Source organism: Aegilops tauschii, chromosome 7 (assembly GCF_002575655.3).
Source record: "Aegilops tauschii subsp. strangulata cultivar AL8/78 chromosome 7, Aet v6.0, whole genome shotgun sequence".
In the NCBI taxonomy this organism is placed as follows: Eukaryota; Viridiplantae; Streptophyta; class Magnoliopsida; order Poales; family Poaceae; genus Aegilops; species Aegilops tauschii.
Genome location: NC_053041.3, coordinates 226,140,094 through 226,160,849, shown reverse-complemented (window position 1 = coordinate 226,160,849; position 20,756 = coordinate 226,140,094).

The window sequence follows — 20,756 nt, the reverse complement described above, 5'->3', positions numbered from 1 at the left end:
TCGACGATTTTCTTGAGGAAAGGTTGTATGTGATACAACCAGAAGGTTTTGTCAATCCTGAAAGATGCTAACAAGTATGCAAAGCTCCAGCAATCCTTCTAAGGACTGGAGTAAGCATCTCGGAGTTGGAATGTACGCTTTGATGAGATGATCAGAGATTTTGGGTTTATACAAGGTTTATGAGAAACTTGTATTTCCAATAAAGTGAGTGGGAGCGCTACAACATTTCTGATAAGTATATGTGAATGACATATTGTTGATCCGAAATGATGTAAAATTTCTGGAAAGCAAAGGGTTGTTTGAAAGGAGTTTTTCAAAGGAAGACCTGGATAAAGTTGCTTACATATTGGGCATCAAGATCTATAGAGATAGATCAAGACGCCTGATGATACTTTCAAAGAATGCACACCTTGACATGATTTTGAAAGAGTTCAAAATAGATCAGCAAAGAAGGAGTTCTTGGTTGTGTTACAAGGTGTGAGTATTGAGTAAGACTCAAGACCTGACCACAGCAGAAGAGAGAGAAAGGACGAAGGTCGTCCCCTATGCTTTAGACGTAGGCTCTACAGTATGCTATGCTGTGTACCGCACATGAAGTGTGCCTTGCCATGAGTTGGTCAAGGGGTACAATAGTGATCCGGGAATGGATCATATGACAGCGGTCGAACTTATCCTTAGTATCTAGTGGACCAAGGAATTTTCTCGATTATGGAGGTGAAAAGGGGTTCGTCGTAAAGGGTTACGTCGATGCGAACTTTGACACTAATCCGGATGATTCTGAGTAGTAAACCGGATTCGTATAGTAGAGCAGTTATTTGAAATGGCTCCAAGTAGCGCGTGGTAGCATCCACAAGATGACATAGATATTCGTAAAGCACACACGGATCTGAAAGGTTCAGACCCGTTGACTAATAACCTCTCTCACAAGCATAACATGATCAAACCGGAACTCATTGAGTGTTAATCACATAGTGATGTGAACTAGATTGTTGACTCTAGTAAACTCTTTAGATGTTGGTCACATGCTGATGTAACCTGTGAGTGTTAATCACATGGTGATGTGAACTAGATTATTGACTCTAGTGCAAGTGGGAGACTGTTGGAAATATGCCCTAGAGGCAATAATAAATTGGTTATTATTATATTTCCTAGTTCATGATAATCGTTTATTATCCATGCTAGAATTGTATTGATAGGAAACTCAGATACATGTGTGGATACATAGACAACACCATGTCCCTAGTAAGCCTCTAGTTGACTAGCTCGTTGATCAATAGATGGTTACGGTTTCCTGACCATGGACATTGGATGTCGTTGATAACGGGATCACATCATTAGGAGAATGATGTGATGGACAAGACCCAATCCTAAGCCTAGCACAAGATCGTGTAGTTCGCATGCTAAGAGCTTTTCTAATGTCAAGTATCATTTCCTTAGACCATGAGATTGTGCAACTCCCGGATACCGTAGGAATGCTTTGGGTGTACCAAACGTCACAACGTAACTGGGTGGCTATAAAGGTGCACTACAGGTATCTCCGAAAGTGTCTGTTGGGTTGGCACAAATTGAGACTGGGATTGGTCACTCCATGTAAACGGAGAGGTATCTCTGGGCCCACTCGGTAGGACATCATCATAATGTGCACAATGTGACCAAGGAGTTGATCATGGGATGATGTGAGTTACGGAACGAGTAAAGAGACTTGCCGGTAACGAGATTGAACAAGGTATCGGGATACCGACGATCGAATCTCGGGCAAGTAACATACTGATAGACAAAGGGAAATGAATACGGGATTGATTGAATCCCCGACATCGTGGTTCATCCAATGAGATCATCGTGGAACATGTGGGAGCCAACATGGGTATCTAGATCCCGCTGTTGGTTATTGACCGGAGAACGTCTCGGTCATGTCTGCATGGTTCCCGAACCCGTAGGGTCTACACACTTAAGGTTCGATGACGCTAGGGTTATAGGGAATAGATATACGTGGTTACCGAATGTTGTTCGGAGTCCCAGATGAGATCCCGGACGTCACGAGGAGTTCCGGAATGGTCCGGAGGTAAAGATTTATATATGGGAAGTCCTGTTTTGGTCACCGAAAAAGTTTCGGGTGCTATCGGTAATGTACCGGGACCACCGGGAGGGTCCCGGGGGTCCACCAAGTGGGGCCACCAGCCCCAGAGGGCTGCGTGGGCCAAGTGTGGGAAGGGACCAGCCCCTAGGTGGGCTGGTGCGCCTCCCACAAGGGGCCCAGGGCGCAGGAAGGGGGGGAAGGGGGAAACCCTAGTCTCAGATGGGCCTAAGGCCCATCTAGTGGGGCGCCCCCCCTCTCTCCCCCCCTTGGCCGCCCCAAGTCCCATCTAGGGCTGGCCGCACCCCTTGGGGGGGGAACCCTAGATGGGGGCGCAGCCCCTCCCCCTCCCCTATATATACTTGAGGTTTTGGGGCTGCCATACACATGAGAACATCTCTCTCTTGGCGCAGCCCTACCCCTCTCCCTCCTCCTCTCCCGCGGAGCTCGGCGAAGCCCTGCAGGATTGCCACGCTCCTCCATCACCACCACGCCGTCGTGCTGCTGCTGGACGGAGTCTTCCCCAACCTCTACCTCTCTCCTTGCTGGATCAAGGCGTGGGAGACGTCACCGGGCTGCACGTGTGTTGAATGCGGAGGCGCCGTGGTTCGGCGCTTAGATCGGAATCAACCGCGATCTGAATCGCTTCGAGTACGACTCCTTCATCTGCGTTCTTGCAACGCTTCCGCATCGCGATCTACAAGGGTATGTAGATGCACTCCCCTTCCCCTCGTTGCTAGATTACTCCATAGATTGATCTTGGTGATGCGTAGAAAATTTTGAATTTCTGCTACGTTCCCCAACAGCGGCTTCCTCCACTCGTTCCTCGAGTTCTATCACCTCCAGCCTCATCACCTCACGCCTAACACGGTGATGCTCCTGGCTGCCTTCGTTATGATGTGCAAAGGCTATCTCGGCATCCTCCCCACCATCGAGCTGTGGGGAGCATTCTTCTACACCAAGCTGGGCACCTCCGTCCGGGAGGTGGCCGTCTAGTGCGGTGCCTTCATTGCGGTGCGCCAGCCGTCCTCGAAGAACGCCTTCCCCACCATCAAGCTGCCACAGTCGATCAAGATGTGGCAGCAATCTTACTTCTACGTGGAGAACGTCGACCCGGCTGCCGACTTCCTCAACCTGCCGGCTTACGTAGCCGGCCCGCCGGCCGAGCCTCGGGCCAGCTCGGGCTACAAGCCGAAGCCAGTGTCAGCAGATGGGGCCGCCGCCATCCAATGACTCCGGGAGCTGACCAACACCGAGGGCCTCAAGGCGACCGACTTGCTGGTTGCCTTCGTCGTGCGCCGGGTGCTCCCGCTCCAAGGCAGGCCTCACCTGATCAGCCGGATGAGTGGGCATCACGACCCATGCCGGCTGAGCACCAAGGAGATGCCGACTGCCGAGGTGGCCAACTTGGTGAATGAAATCTCCGGCTTCCAGCTGGAGGAGTCCTGGCAGTTCGGCAAGCCGTCGTACTCTCGCGCGGACCCGCCACCCGCTGTAAGTCTTTCAACTTCTCTTTTCTTTAATACTTCATCTAGATTCCGCCTGGCGGTCTTGAGCAGTCGGACTTTGGGATGCAGATATACATGTCACCGGCGGCGGCTGCCATCGTGGGGCCAGGTGGCGATAATGCACCGGACCGGGCCGTGAGCGATGTGGACGACCCCGACTTGGGGGCAGCCGCCCTAGAGGACACCGCAACAGGCGGCGTCTATGGAGCCGGAGGCTCCGAGGAAGGCGGCATCGAGACCTGGCCCGACGACGACGATGAGGAAGACGACCCTAGCCCTTCACAAGGCGCGGGCAAGGCGGACGCGGGCCCCTCCGCTGAGCCGACTGCTCGAGGCGGCACGCGAAAACGCAAACAAGGCGCCGTCTTGTTCGGCAGTGTGCCGAAAAAGGCCAAGAACCTGACCGCCGCAACCCGGCGGAAGGAGGCCGCCGCAAAGGCGGCCAAATTTCGGAAGCTCCCGAAGGTGCCTCCCATGGTGTCAGCGTAAGTATCTTCTCCTGCGCTTTCCTTTGCTTATTGATTCTTCCTGAGTTTCCCTTGCTTTATTTCCTTGACTCAGAGCCCCACTCTCTCTTGAGAAGTCGGCTGCCGCCTCCATCGTTGGTTCGGCGGAGACCTCCGCCACCACCCAGCGAATCGATCCGGCCGCCGACCTCTGGGAGGCGACAGAGCGGAACGCGCGGGAGGCACGCGAGGAGCAGGAAGCCGCCCGCCTGGAGAAGGCAGAAACGGAGAAGGCGGAGGCTGCCACCCTGAAGAAACTGGCGGAGGCCGAGGTAGCCGCCGCGGCGAAGAAGCAGGCCGAGGAGGCCGCTGGCCGCCAGTCGGCGATATTCGTCACCCCTTGAACTCCTCGCCGCCGCCGCCAGTATTCGTGGCGCCGACTGGGGGAGCCGGCGACGAGCACCCGATCATGGAGAGGGACGGCGGCGATGTCGTCATGTCGGACGTAATCGTGCCCCTGCCGCCTTCTGAGGAGGTGCGGGAGAAGCAGCCGGCTGATCCACCAGCACCACCAGCCGGAGACGAGATGGCGACAGACCCTACTCCTGAAGTCCGCACCCCGACGCATCGCCGTCTGGCAAAGGCGGCTTCGGCGCCACGCCCGCAGGAGACCGCCGCCGCGAGCTTCAGCGCCACGCCTGTACGGAGCACTGTGGCCTTGCCCGGCCCTGGATACGGGGGTGATGGGCTACACTGTAGCCTCACCCTGTCTTGTCTTCTTAATGGGGGCGCAGACTCTGAGGGCACCGTGGGCCGACTGCCTAGGAGCCGGCCTCTCTGGAGGCTGCTTGCCAGGAGTCGGCCCGTATCGGAGCCGTCTTCTTAAGCGCGGCCGTCTACCAGTAGTCGGCCGTTCGTCCAGCAGGCTACCAGAAGGCGGCGCTTCATCTTGACGTCTTGAGGGGCGCAGCCGGCCCCGATGCCTTGAAAGGTTCTAGGGCTCGGGTTAGGCTACCCGTGGCCCATTACTCCGACATTGCTGGAAAACATGGTAAAGAAAGAGAACCATGGGTACAAAAACCCATGTCCTTTCCACCTAAGTCAACTAAGAAAAAGGATGATGAAGAATTTGAACGCTTTGCTGAAATGCTTAGGCTAATCTTTTTGCGCACTCGCTTGACTGATATTTTAAAGATGGCCCCTTATGCAAAATATATGAAAGACATCATCTCTACAAACAACAACAACAACAACAAAGCCTTTAGTCCCAAACAAGTTGGGGTAGGCTAGAGGTGAAACCCATAAGATCTCACAACCAACTCATGGCTCGGGCACATGGATAGCAAGCTTCCACGCACCCCTGTCCATAGCTAGCTCTTTGGTGATACTTCAATCCTCCAGGTCTCTCTTAACGGACTCCTCCCATGTCAAATTCGGTCTACCCCGCTCTCTCTTGACATTCTCCTCACGCTTTAGCTGTCCGCTATGCACTGGAGCTTCTGGAGGCCTGCACTGAATATGCCCAAACCATCTCAGACGATGTTGGACAAGCTTCTCTTCAATTGGTGCTACCCCAACTCTATCTCGTATATCATGATTCCGGACTCGATCCTTCCTCGTGTGGCCACACATCCATCTCAACATACGCATCTCTGCCACACCTAACTATTGAACATGTCGCCTTTTAGTCGGTCAACACTCTGCGCCATACAACATTGCAGGTCGAACTGCCGTCCTATAGAACTTGCCTTTTAGCTTTTGTGGCACTCTCTTGTCACAGAGAATGCCAGAAGCTTGGCACCACTTCATCCATCCGGCTTTGATTCGATGGTTCACATCTTCATCAATACCCCCATCCTCCTACAGCATTGACCCCAAATACCGAAAGGTGTCCTTTCTGGGGTACCACCTGGCCATCAAGGCTAACATCCTCCTCCTCACACCTAGTAGTACTAAAACTGCACATCATGTACTCGGTTTTAGTTCTACTAAGCCTAAACCCTTTCGATTCCAAGGTTTGTCTCCATAACTCTAACTTCCTATTTACCCCCGTCCGACTATCGTCAACTAGCACCACATCATCCGCAAAGAGCATACACCATGGGATATCTCCTTGTATATCCCTTGTGACCTCATCCATCACCAATGCAAAAAGATAAGGGCTCAAACCTAACCCCTGATGCAGTCCTATCTTAATCGGGAAGTCATCAGTGTAGACATCACTTGTTCGAACACTTGTCACAACATTATCGTACATGTCCTTGATGAGGGTAATGTACTTTGCTAGGACTTTGTGTTTCTCCAAGGCCCACCACATGACATTCTGCGGTATCTTATCATAGGCCTTCTCCAAGTCAATGAACACCATATGCAAGTCCTTCTTTTGCTCTCTATATATCTCCATAAGTTGTCGTACCAAGAAAATGGCTTTCATGGTCGACCTCCCAGGCATGAAACCAAACTGATTTTTGGTCACGCTTGTCATTCTTCTTAAGCGGTGCTCAATGACTCTCTCCCATAGCTTCATTGTATGGCTCATCGACTTAATTCCACGGTAATGAGTACAACTCTGAACATCCCCCTTGTTCTTGAAGATTGGTACTAATATACTCCGTCTCCATTCTTCTGGCATCTTGTTTGCCCAAAAATGAGGTTGAAAAGCTTGGTTAGCCATACTATCGCTATGTCCCCGAGACCTTTTCACACCTCAATGGGGATACAATCAGAGCCCATCGCCTTGCCTCCTTTCATCCTTTTTAAAGCCTCCTTGACCTCAGACTCCTGGATTCGCCGCACAAAACGCATGCTGGTCTCATCAAAGGAGTCGTCCAGTTCAATGGTAGAACTCTCATTCTCCCCATTGAACAGCTTGTCAAAGTACTCCCGCCATCTATGCTTAATCTCCTCGTCCTTCACCAAGAGTTGGCTTGCTCCGTCCTTGATGCATTTGACTTGGCCAATATCCCTCGTCTTCCTCTCTCGGATCTTGGCCATCTTATAGATGTCCCTTTCGCCTTCCTTCGTGCCTAACCGTTGGTAGAGGTCCTCATATGCCCGACCCCTTGCTTCACCAACAGCTCGCTTTGCAGCCTTCTTCGCCATCTTGTAGTTCTCTATGTTGTCTGCACTCCTATCCAGGTATAGGCGTCTGAAGCAATCTTTCTTTTCTTTAATCGCCTTCTGGACATCATCATTCCACCACCAGGTATCCTTATCTTCGCTTCTCCTTCCCCTGGTCACTCCAAACTCCTCCAAGGCCACCTTACGAATGCAAGTCGCCATCTTCATTGTCCGCATCCCCTCCTTCCTCCCAAGGGCCCTCCTTAATGACCCTCTCCTTAAACGCCTGAGCTACCTCCCCCTTGAGAGCTTCCACCACTTCGTTCTAGTGACATTGGCACGCTTATCCCGCTGGACACGAATCCGAAAGCGGAAGTCCGCAACCACCCGCTTATGCTGGGGTACCACACTCTCTCCAGGTATCACCTTACAGTCTAGGCACGCACGCCTATCTTCTCTTCTCGAGAGGATGAAATCAATCTGGCTAGAGTGTTGGCCACTACTAAAAGTCACCAGATGTGATTCTCTCTTTGGAAAGAGGGTGTTAGCTACAATCATGTTGTAGGCTAGAGCAAAGCTTAAGACATCTTCTCCTTCTTTATTCCTGATGCCATAGCCAAAGCCCCCATGCGCCCCTTCAAAACCTATGTTAGATGTACCCACGTAGCCATTGAGGTCTCCTCCTATGAAGAGCTTCTCACCAATCGGTACACTCCTAACCATGCCTTCCAGGCCTTCCGAGAACTCCCTCTTGGTGTTCTCATTGTGGCCTACATATGGGGCATACACGCTGATGACATTGAGAACCAAGTCCTCAACTACCAGCTTGACCAGGATAATCCGGTCCCCACGTCTCTTGAAGTCTACCACTCCATACTTGAGGCTCTTGTTGATCAAGATGCCTACGTCATTTCTGTTTGCAGCCGTCCCCGTGTACCACAGCTTAAAGCCGGTACCCTCCACCTCCTTTGCCTTCTATCCTCTCCATTTGGTTTCTTGGACGCAAAGGATATCAACACCTCTCCTCACCGCTGCATCAACTAGCTCCCGAAGCTTCCCTGTCAGAGACCCTACGTTCCATCTACCTAAGCAAATCCTCCTAGGACCGGCTAGCTTCCTTACCCTTCGCACTCGTCGAGTCAAATGCGAAGACCCTTGCTCATTGTCCACTACATCCGGGCGCCGATGTAGCGCGCCACTAAGGATGCGGCGACCTGATCCTCGCTCACTTGCCACCGTATCCAGATCAAGATACAGCGCGCCACCTGAGGGTGACGGTTGATGTCTACTATGCAACTTTATTCTTGTAGACTCGTGTTGGGCCTCCAAGCGCAGAGTTTTGTAGGACAGTAGCAATTTTCCCTCAAGTGGATGACCTAAGGTTTATCAATCCGTGGGAGGTGTAGGAGAAGATGGTCTCTCTCAAGCAACCCTGCAACCAAATACAAGAAATCTCTTGTGTCCCCAACACACCCAATACAATGGCAAATTGTATAGGTGCACTAGTTCGGCGAAGAGATGGTGCTAAAAGTGTAATATTGATGGTAGAAATATATTTTTATAATCTGAATAAATAAAAACAACAAGGTAGCAAATAGTAAACGGGCACAAAAATGGTATTGCAATGCTTAAAAATGAGGCCTAGGGTCCGTACTTTCACTAGTGCAGCCTCTCAACGATGCTAACATAGTTGGATCATATGATTATCCCTCAAAGTGCAATAAAGAATCACTCCCGAGTTCCTATTAGCGGAGAACAAAAGATAGGAATTGTTTGTAGGGTACGAAACCACCTCAAAGCTATTCTTTCCGTTCGATCTATTCAAGAGTTCGTACTAAAATAACACAAAGCTATTTTTTCCGTTCGATCTATCCTAGAGTTCGTACTAGAATAACACCAAAGCAAATTCATATTCATAATACTCAATCCACACAAAGAACTATAAAGAGACCCCAAAGTTTCCGTCGGAGAAAAGGTAATAAAAACGTGCATCAACCCCTATGCATAGATTACCCCAATATCACCGCGAGAATCCGCAAGTTGAATGCCAAGACACATATCAAGTGAATCAATATGATACCTCATTGTCACCTCAAGTATTCATACCGCAAGACATATATCATGTGTTCTATTCTCTAAATATTCAATCCGACAAGACAAAACTTCAAAGGGTAAAGACTCAATTCGTCACAACAAGAGTATAGAGGGGAGAAACATCATATGATCCGACTATATTAACAAAGCCCATGATATAGATCACGAGAGAGAGAGAGAGAGAGATCAAACACATAGCTACTCGTACAAACCCTCAGCCCCGAGGGTGGACTACTCCCTCCTCATCGTGGTGGCCGCCGGGATGATGAAGATGGCCACCGGAGACGATTCCCCCCTACGGCAGGGTGCCGGAACGGGTCTAGATTGGTTTTCGGTGGCTACAGAGCCTTGCGGCGGCGGAACTTCTGATCTAGGTTAACCCCGAAGGGTTTCAGAATATTTGGGAATTTATAGTGCAAAGAGGGGGTGCGGGAGGCCACCGAGGTGGGCACAACCCACCTGGGCTCGCCAGGGGGCCTGGCGCTCCTTGGTGGGTTGTGCCCCCCTCGGGGCACCCCCCAGGTGCTTCTTTGGCCCATCGGGAGTTTGCTGGCCCATAAAAAATCTCCGTGGAGTTTCGCGGTTATTGGACTCCGTTTGATATTGATTTCCCGCGATGTAAAAACAAGCAAAAAAACAGCAACTGGCACTGGGCACTGGGTCAATAGGTTAGTCCCAGAAAATGATATAAAGTTGCTATAAAATGATTGTAAAACATCCAAGAATGATAAACTAACAACATGAATACTTCATAAATTATAGATACGTTGGAGATGTATCAGCATCCCCAAGCTTAATTCCTACTCGTCCTCGAGTAGGTAAATGATAAAAGAAATAATTTATGAAGTGTGAATGCTAGCAACGTGCATAAGTTTGATCAATGACAGTTTCAATCACTTTTCCTAGCATCATAACAGCAATTCTTTCTCATAAAATTTCTCATGTTGTAGTGGCAACCAATTCACATGTTAAGGTTTAAACAATGAACTCTCTTGAAACCCAACAACCTATGTTCCTAGTCACCAAGCAATTGCAATTCAACTTATTCAACGGAGTCTAAGTAAGAGCTCCACATACTCAACCATCATATAGTCTTCTATGATTACTAACACTCACAACGTACACATGAGCAAAACGTTTCAACCGGACACATACAAAGATAGGGGCTTATTGTTTTGCCTCCCAACATATTCACCTCAAGGGTGATGTCAACAATAGTAACTCATGCTGCCCATATTCAACTGGACATATGTGCCTAGATCTTTCCTTACAACATGATGCTTGCCAAAGGAGAAAAATAAAAAGGAATAGAGAGAAAAACTTTGACTCTTTGCATAAAAGTAAATACTGAAAAGTAAAAGATAGGCCCTTCGCAGAGGGAAGCAGAGGTTGCCATGCGCTTATTTGTTTGCATGCTCAACCCCTTAGTGCAAAAGAACGTCACGTTATATTGCCCCTTATGATAGCAACCTTTATTATGCAGTCCGTCGCTTTTATTGCTTTGCCATCATAAGTTCTACAACACTCAATTTTCTCTTACACTAAATGATCTAACACTTTTAGAAGCAATTTTTATTGCCTTATTGCACCAATGACAACTTACTTGAAGGATCTTGCTCAATCCTTAGGTAGGTATGGTGGACTCTTGAAAATAAGATTTGGGTTTAAGGGTTTTTGGATGCACAAGTAGTATCTCTACTTAGTGCGGAATTTTTGGCTAGCAAAGATGGGGGGCAAGCACCACATGTTGAAGGATCTATGAAAATATGACTTCTATGTGAATATGAACAAACATAAACCATTACGTTGTCTTCCTTGTCCAACGTCAACAATTTTGGCATATAATATTTTGATGGGGGCTCACAATCACAAAAGATTTCCATGATAGTGTATTTGCATGTGAAAGTTCTCTTCCTTATACTAATTATTCATGAATTGCTTGTATGACCAAAATTGTGATTGTCAAGCCTCAAAAGATTTCACTTTCTAAACCCAATGTGAAGCTACCACTAGGCATGATATGATTTCAACTTCATGACATTCAATTTATTCAACAATTTACTCATAGGATATAAGTGAAGCACGAGAGTAAATGACAAACTCCTCCAAAAAGATATAAGTGAAGATCATGCGAGTAGTTAAGTAAATAGATAGCTATGTGAGGACTCTCTCTTATTTAAAACTTTCATATCTAAGTATTTTATTAAAACAGCAAGCAAAATAAAATAAAATAAAATGACATTTAAAGAATAGCACACATCATGTGAAGAAGCAAAAACTTAGGTTCAACCGATACTAACCGATAATTGTTGAAGAAGAAAGGTGGGATGCCTACCGGGGCATCCCCAAGCTTAGATGCTTGAGACTTCTTGAAATATTATCTTGGGATGCCTTGGGCATCCCCAAGCTTGAGATTTTGTGTCTCCTTAATTCCTCTCATATCACGGCTTTCCTAAATCTCAAAAGCTTCATCCACACAAAACTCAACAAGAACTCGTGAGATAAATTAGTATAAACCAATGCAAAAACCTTATCATTCTCTACTGAAGAAAATCACTAAAATTATTATTCAACATTGCATACTAAATGCCTCTGCATATTTAATACTCCTATCCTCAAACAGAATCATTAAACAAGAAAACATATGCAAACATAACAGCAATCTGCCAAAATAGTACAACGGGTAAAGAATGAAAGAGTATCAATACTTATTCAACTCCAAACATTATGAAATTCTACCACAATGTAGAAAATTTATCAAAGCTTAATTTGCAAAAAAGTTTCAACATTTTATCACACTCTAACTTTTCTAGGAAATTTTTGCAACATCGATAAACTTTCTGTTTTGAAACATCAACATGTAGACTTGTAAAATAAGCATGACAAAGGCTATCAATGCCACTTTTATTGAAATAAAAGATGCAAAACTTTATTCTAAATAACAGCAAGCAAATCCTAACAAAATAAATTGACGATCCAAGCAAAACACATATCATGTGACGAACGAAAACATAGCTCCAAGTGAGGTTACCGATAATGTTGAAGACGAAAGAGGGGATGCCTTCTGGGGCATCCCCAAGCTTAGTTGCTTGGATATTCCTTGAATATTAACTTGGGGTGCCTTGGGCATCCCCAAGCTTAGGATCTTGTCACTCATTATTCTCCTCATATCGATATCTCACCCAAAACATGAAAACTTCAATCACACAAAACTTAACGGAACTTCGTGAGATAGGTTAGTATGATAAAGAGCAAACCATTTCACTTTTGGTACTGTCAAAGACAAGATTAATAATTGTTCTCACACAATGCCTACTGTATAATATCATTTCCACAATTTATATTGATCAATATAAGCCATAGAAACTAGAAACAAGCAAACTATGCATCGAAAATAGATCTGTCAAAAACAGAATGGTCTGTAATGATGTGCAGAATAACCATACTTCTGCTACTCCAAAAATTATGAAACAATTAGGACCACGTGAGAAATTTGTATATTAATCTTCTGCAAAAAGAATCAACTCAAAAGCTCTCTTTTGTTAAAAATGAGAATTATTTTCGTGAGCGCAAAAGTTTCTGTTTTTCAGCAAGATCAAAGCAACTATCACCCAACATGATCCCAAAGGCTTTACTTGGCAATTTATTGAAACAAAAGCAGTAAAACATGATTAATACAGTAGCATAATCATGTGAACACACAAAAACAGTAGGTAAAAGTGTTGGGTTGTCTCCCAACAAGCGCTTTTCTTTTATACCTTTTAGCTAGGCATGATAATTTCAATGATGCTCACATAAAAGATAAGGATTGAAACATAACAAGAGCATCATGAAACACATGGCAAGCACATTTAATTCTAAACCACTTCCTATTCATAGGGATTTTGTGAGCAAACAACTTATGGGAACAAGAATCAACTAGCATAGGAAGGCAAAACAAGCATAACTTCAAAACTTTCAACACATAGAGAGGAAACTTGATATTATTGCAATTGCTACAAGCATAAGTTCCTCCCTCATAATAATTTTCAGTAGCACCATGAAGAAATTCAACGATATAACCATCACATAAAGCATTTTTTTCTTGACACAGAAGCATAGAAAACTTATTACTCTCCACATAAGCAAATTTCTTCTCATCAATAGTTGTGGGAGCAAACTCAACAAAATAAATATAATGAGAGTGAAAATTAAAATCATGATGACAAGTTTCATGGTTATCATTATTCTTTATAACATACATGTCATCACCATAATCATCATAGATAGCAACTTTGTTTTCATAATCAATTGAAACCTCTTCCGAAATGGTGGATTCATCACTAAATAAAGTCATGGCCTCTCCAAATCCACTTTCATCATTATAATCATCATAAATAGGAGGCATGCAATCATTATAACAAATTTGCACATCAAATCTTGGGGGTCTGAAAATATCATCTTCATCAAACATAGAATCCCCAAGATTATGGCTTTACATATCATTAGCATCATGGATATTCAAAGAATTCATACTAACAACATTGCAATCATGCTCATCATTTATACCAAACATTCTATTGAATTCTTCTTCTAGCAATTGAGCACAATTTTCCGATCCATCATTTTCAAGAAAGATATTACAAAGATGATCAATAATATGATGCAACCTCAATTCCATTTTTTAGTTTTCTTTTTATAAACCAAACTAGTGATAAAACAAGAAACTAAGAGATTTAGTTGCAAGATCTAAAGATATACCTTCATGCACTCACCTCCCCGGCAACGGCGCCAGAAAAGAGCTTGATGTCTACTACGCAACTTTATTCTTGTAGACTCGTGTTGGGCCTCCAAGCGTAGAGTTTTGTAGGACAGTAGCAATTTTCCCTCAAGTGAATGACCTAAGGTTTATTAATCTGTGGGAGGTGTAGGATGAAGATGGTCTCTCTCAAGCAACCCTGCAACCAAATGCAAGAAATCTCTTGTGTCCCCAACACACCCAATACAATGGCAAATTGTATAAGTGCACTAGTTCGGCGAAGAGATGGTGCTAAAAGTGTAATATTGATGGTAGAAATATATTTTTATAATCTTAATAAATAAAAACAGCAAGGTAGCAAATAGTAAACGGGCACAAAAACGGTATTGCAATGCTTAAAAATGAGGCCTAGGATCCGTACTTTCACTAGTGCAGCCTCTCAATGATGCTAACATAGTTGGATCATATGATTATCCCTCAAAGTGCAATAAAGAATCACTCCCGAGTTCCTATTAGCGGAGAACAAAAGATAGGAATTGTTTGTAGGTTACGAAACCACCTCAAAGCTATTCTTTCCGTTCGATCTATTCAAGAGTTAGTACTAAAATAACACAAAGCTATTTTTTCCGTTCGATCTATCCTAGAGTTCGTACTAGAATAACACCAAAGCAAATTCATATTCATAATACTCAACCCACACAAAGAACTATAAAGAGATCCCAAAGTTTCCGTCGGAGAAAAGATAATAAAAACGTGCATCAACCCCTATGCATAGATTACCCCAATATCACCGCGGGAATCCGCAAGTTGAATGCCAAGACACATATCAAGTGAATCAATATGATACCTCATTGTCACCTCAAGTATTCATACCGCAAGACATATATCATGTGTTCTATTCTCTAAATATTCAATCCGACAAGACAAAACTTCAAAGGGTAAAGACTCAATTCATCACAACAAGAGTATAGAGGGGAGAAACATCATATGATCCGACTATATTAACAAAGCCCATGATATAGATCACGAGGGAGAGAGATCAAACACATAGCTACTAGTACAAACCCTCAGCCCCGAGGGTGGACTACTCCCTCCTCATCGTGGTGGCCGCCGGGATGATGAAGATGGGCACCGGAGATGATCCCCCCTCCGGCAGGGTGCCGGAATGGGTCTAGATTGGTTTTTGGTGGCTACAAAGCCTTGCGGCGGCGGAACTTCCGATCTAGGTTAACCCCGAAGGGTTTTGGAATATTTGGGAAGTTATAGTGCAAAGAGGGGGTGCGGGAGGCCACCGAGGTGGGCACAACCCACCTGGGCGCGCCAGGGGGGCCTGGCGCGCCCTTGTGGGTTGTGCCCCCCTCGGGGCACCCCCAGGTGCTTCTTTGTCCCATCAGGAGTCTTTTGGCCCATAAAAAATCTCCGTGGAGTTTCGCGGTGTTTGGACTCCGTTTGATATTGATTTCCTGCGATGTAAAAAACAAGCAAAAAAACAACAACTGGCACTGGGCACTGGGTCAATAGGTTAGTCCCAAAAAATGATATAAAGTTGCCATAAAATGATTGTAAAACATCCAAGAATGATAAAATAACAACATGAATACTTCATAAATTATAGATACGTTGGAGACGTATCAACGGCCCGGCCCTTGCCCATTTTCCACCACACTCGGGTTCCGATATGGCGCGTCGCTGAGAGGGTTACGCCCCAATGAAAATCTTTTGGGTTTCATCTTGATGTGGAGTGAACCTCGAGATGAGGGTCGATCCATTGTTGGCCCGATCTTTCATGGCACAAAACTCCATCGCAGCAAGAATTCATTGCGAGTTTACGAAAATATTCACAAACTCCGCACAAACAACACGCCAACCCCTCGATCTGAAGGAATAACATGGACGAACCGTATAGGCTCAGCTTGTAATCTCCTACGCGTCGCGTCGCAGGAACTCACACGCCAACAGAGATTTTTGAAAAGGTTTCTATAAACTCGATAATGGCCGATGGCCGGAACACACACGTTGTCTAATTCATCTCAAAATAACCTTCCTACAATGATGCACTAACCTGGCTATTTATAGTACATAGCCGATGCATCTATCTTGGTAAAATAAACAACCGAACCTAACAAGCAAAAGCAATCTAGAAAAATCCCTTGGACTCTTTCTATCTTTACTAAGTTACGTGCCTTATTTTTTTTGGCATGCAACCTGTACAAATGAAAGTACTAAACAGACACGAAACTAATTTGACTTGACTCTAATAAAGTTGGTGCATTACATCTAGTTTGCCAGGTGGGCCCCAACCGGATTCCTTCAAGGAAAGCAGATCACACGTATAGGTTCTCATAATCATCATGTTGTACTCCTTGCTTGGTAAGAAATAAAACAAGAAATATATATATTGATTCTGTTCCTTTCAAACCAGCTCATCTTCTTCTTATCTTCTCGTAGCAGGCACGCATGGAACTCCTCATGTTGCACGCTTGTTGATCTCAAGAAGAAATACAAAAGCAATTTAATCCTTTCCTCCTTGTGGGTCTCAAACGTAGCCTGGCTTAAGTCATGGTTGAACACAACACACTTTTGCACCATTAATCCAACTGCATGCATAGTAGTAGGACCAGGCGTGGCCGTATCACATCTCCACAAGAGTGGCTGAGTTTTTACGTTGGCTCGCCAAGCCTATCAGTACCCTCCTCCTTTACCCGGGCTTGGGACCGGCTATGTTGAGACAACATAGGCGGAGTTGAAAGACATCATCTCTAATAAGAGAAAAATACCGGAAGCTGAAATCTCCACCATGCTTGCTAATTATTCTTTTAAGGATGGAGTACCTAAAAAACTTGGAGATCCAAGAATACCAACTATACCTTGCTCCATAAAAAGAAATTATGCTGCTTTGTGTGATTTAGGAGCTGGTGTTAGTGTTATGCCTTTCTCTTTATATAAAAGACTTTATTTAAATAAACTCACACCTACTGAAATATCTTTGCAAATGGCTGACAAATCTACTGCCATACCTATCGGTATTTATGAGGGTGTGCCCGTTGTTGTTGCAAATGTTACTATCTTAACTGACTTTGTTATACTTGAGATGCCCGAGGACGACAACATGTTGATTATCCTTGGTAGACCCTTCTTGAATACTGCAGGGGCTATTATTCATTGCAATAAAAGCAATGTCACTTTTCACATCAATGTTAATGAGCATATGCTGCACTTTCCAAAGAAACAATTCCAAGTGAATGGTATTAATGTTATTAAAAAATCTTCGACACTCACTATTGGAAGTTTTCAACTAACTCTACCTACTGCCAAAAAGAAATATGAAATGCTTATTGTTGGGGACATGCATATCCCCGTTGAGGTAACTCAGTGTTTTATGAAAGTTCTTCAGTTTCATGCTAATCGAAAGTGGTTGTTCACAAGACTTGATCAACCTTATTAATGGATCATTTTTTAGAGGTATGAAGTTGATGAATCTAGTAAGCACCACCTTCTGTTCCCAACCTTTGTTTTCTATTTTTATTAGTTAAATAAAATAAATTGCCATGTTTTGTCTGTTTCTCTGAATTTCCCGTGCAATAACAAATGAACCCAAAATAAAAGTTCTCAAAATGCCCTGAAAATTTAATACAATTTTTTTGATTATTTAAGAATTTTTTATGCAAATAACATCAGAGGGGGGTGCACCAGGTGGGCACAACCCACCTGGGCACGCCAGCAGCCCCAGGCGTGCCCTAGTGGGTTGTGGTCCCCACGTGGGGCCCCTCACTTATCTCTTTAGCCCTTGTCATCACCTACCTCCAGAAAAAATCACCATTTGTCGATGTTCTGGGAACCAGGGTACCCAGACTTGCCTGCCTGCGACCCATGGCGTCGCTCCATCAACGGCCTAGTACGGCCCATCTACAACACCACCAAGACAAGACCATCGTGAGGCGAACGATGCCAAGACCTCCCGAGGGAGCGACCTCCCTAGGCTGCTCCTGAGGAGCGGAGATTCCTATGTAGGTGCCCAACCTCATGAGGTTGCGGTGACGCAAGCCATGATGATCAAGGCCAGGCGGGCGCCAGCCGGCGCAGAGAAGACAGTTTCCTTTGGTGCTAAGGAGGCAAGCGCGGGCGTGGTTCCTAAGGAATCAGGAAAAGGTTTCCATTCCAGTGCAACGAGACCAAGACCACCAGGATGGTAGGACGGATTTCATCATCGAGCCCACCGCAGCGTCACCAGAAGCTTTGCAGGCGAAGACCACCTTTCGTCAGGATAAGATGTACTACCTGTCCCCTTTCAAATTGACCACTGTGGGATCCCTTCCCGCCTACATTTTGGGGGAAGAGGACCGAGGCCACTATAAATATAGGTTAGCCACCACCATAGAGGGGGATCCCGGACCCCTCGACTCATTCCCTCACCAGAGCAGACCTCGCGAGGTTGTTCATCCCTTGTACTTGTTCATCCTCAGCCCCTCGTGAGGCAAATCCACCCCAAAGCAGGAGTAGGGTCTTACACCGCAAGGTGGCCCGAACCTGGGTAAACTACCGAGTCCATCTTCTTCCTTGTTCATCAAGCTAGCCGTGGGGCGACGAGTTGGCTGGCTAGATATATAGGTTGAGTTCTTTGCACACGCCCCAGTGTTCGAACCTTTCTTGGGTCTATGGAGCCTTGAATCCGAATTTGGCGCGCCAGGTAGGGGCATGTCGAAGGTCTGCCTCTTCATCAGCCGCGCTCTGCCCGTGCCGCGTGGTTCCCATGGCAGGTGCCGCCCCACCCGCCGGGCCGCCGGGCGCGTTCGGAGGCATCGCGGGCCTTCGAGCCTTCTCCCCCGCCTTGCGACAGGTGCGGTGGCTGCCGAAGTTCAGGCCGGAGTTGCCTCCATGATACGACGGCGCGTCGGACCCCACGGAGTTCCTCCGGGTGTACGGGGAGGCCATCTGGGCGGCGGGCGGTGATGACAAAGTCATGGCGAACTGGCTCCCTATGGCCCTCACGGGTGTGCCGTGCGCCTGGCTGCTTAGCATGCCGGAGTCCTCGATGGCCTCCTGGAGGAGCTACACAATCTGTTCATCGTGCGCTTCGCGGCACCGGGCCCCACGCCATTGCGGCCATTCTTGGCGGGTCACAGAGAAGCCAGCCTCAAGCCGCCACATCAAGCAGCTCTTCCAACTAGTGGGTGCCGCCCAGCCGTGGCAGGGGGCTCCTCCAGGCTGGGCGGCACCCGAGATGGACATCGTCTTCGACTCCAGGGATCACCCCAAGACTAAGGTCGGCGCTGGCACGCTCCCCATGCTCTGCACGCCCACCATCAGCAACGTTGAGGTCACCAAGACCCTCATCAACGGTGGTGCTAGCCTCAACGCCCTCTCCGTGGAAGCCTTCGATCAACTTCATGTGCCTTACGACCAGCTCGGCCCCACCAAACCCTTCTCAGTGGTCGATGGCTCCACCGTTCCACTGGGGCAGATTCGCCTCCCCGTCACCTTCGGCACGTGCTACAACTACCGCACAGAGCTCATCGACTTCGACGTCACCCACATCAGCCTCTCGTACAACGCCATCCTTGGGTATCCAGCCCTTGCCAAGTTCATGGCGGTGACACACCCCGGCTACAACGTCATCAAGATGCCTGGGAGCAGTGGCATCCTTGACATGGTGGGAGACACCAAGGATGCACTCGTGGCCCTCAAGCTCGCTTTCAAGGTCGCGGCGGCCGCGCGGCCAGACGTGAAGGGCACTCTAGAGATTCCGGAGGCCACGCCTGTGAAGAAGAAGCAGTTGTTCTCTCAGGACCGGGCCGAGACGAAGCAAGCGCCAGTCGACGACGGAGGCTCAGGCCCCACCTTCACCATAGGCGTCGGCCTTCCCCCAGATCAAGAAGAGGCGATGGCCATTTTCCTCCGCGCGAACAAAAATGTATTTGCATGGGAGGCGACGGACCTGGTGGGTGTCCCGTGGAGTGTGATTGAGCACCATCTGATTGTGTGCCCCGGCGCGCGCCCCGTGAAGCAAAAGGCGCGACGGCAAGCCTCAGAGAAGCAATCGTTCATCGTCCAGGAGGTCCACAAGCTGCAAGAAGCCGGCGTCATCCAGGAAGTATGACACCCGGATTGGTTGGCCAACTTGGTCATCGTTCCCAAAAAGGCGGGAAAGGAGCGCATGTGCGTCGACTTCACGAGCCTCAACAAAGCTTGTCCTCAGGACCCTTTCCCTCTTCCGCATATCGACCAGATCATTGACTCCACCATCGAGTGCGACTTGTTGTGCTTCCTAGACGCCTTTTTGGGCTACCACCAGATCAAGATGGTGATACGTCTCCAACGTATCTATAATTTTTTATTGTTCCATGCTATTATATTATCTGTTTTGGATGTTTTATATGCATTAATATGCTATTTTATATGATTTTTGGGACTAACCTATTAACCTAGAGCCCAGTGCCAGTTTCTGTTTTTTCCTTGTTTTAGAGTTTCGTAGAAAAGGAATACCAAACGGAGTGCAAACGGAATAAAACTTTTGCCATGATTTTTCTTGGACCAGAAGACACCCACGAGACTTGGAGTACAAGCCAAAGGAACCGCGAGGCGGTCATAAGGGTGGAAGGTGCGCCCCCCGACCTTGTGGGCCCCTCGAGGGTCTCCTGACATAATTCTTTCGCCTATATATACCCTTATACCCCAAAAACATCCAAGGGAGCCACAAAACCACTTTTCCACCGCCGCAACCTTCTGTACCCGTGAGATCCCATCTTGGGGCCTTTTCCGGCATCCTGCCGGAGGGGGAATCGATCATGGAGGGCTTCTACATCAACACCATTGCCTCTCAGATGAAGTGTGAGTAG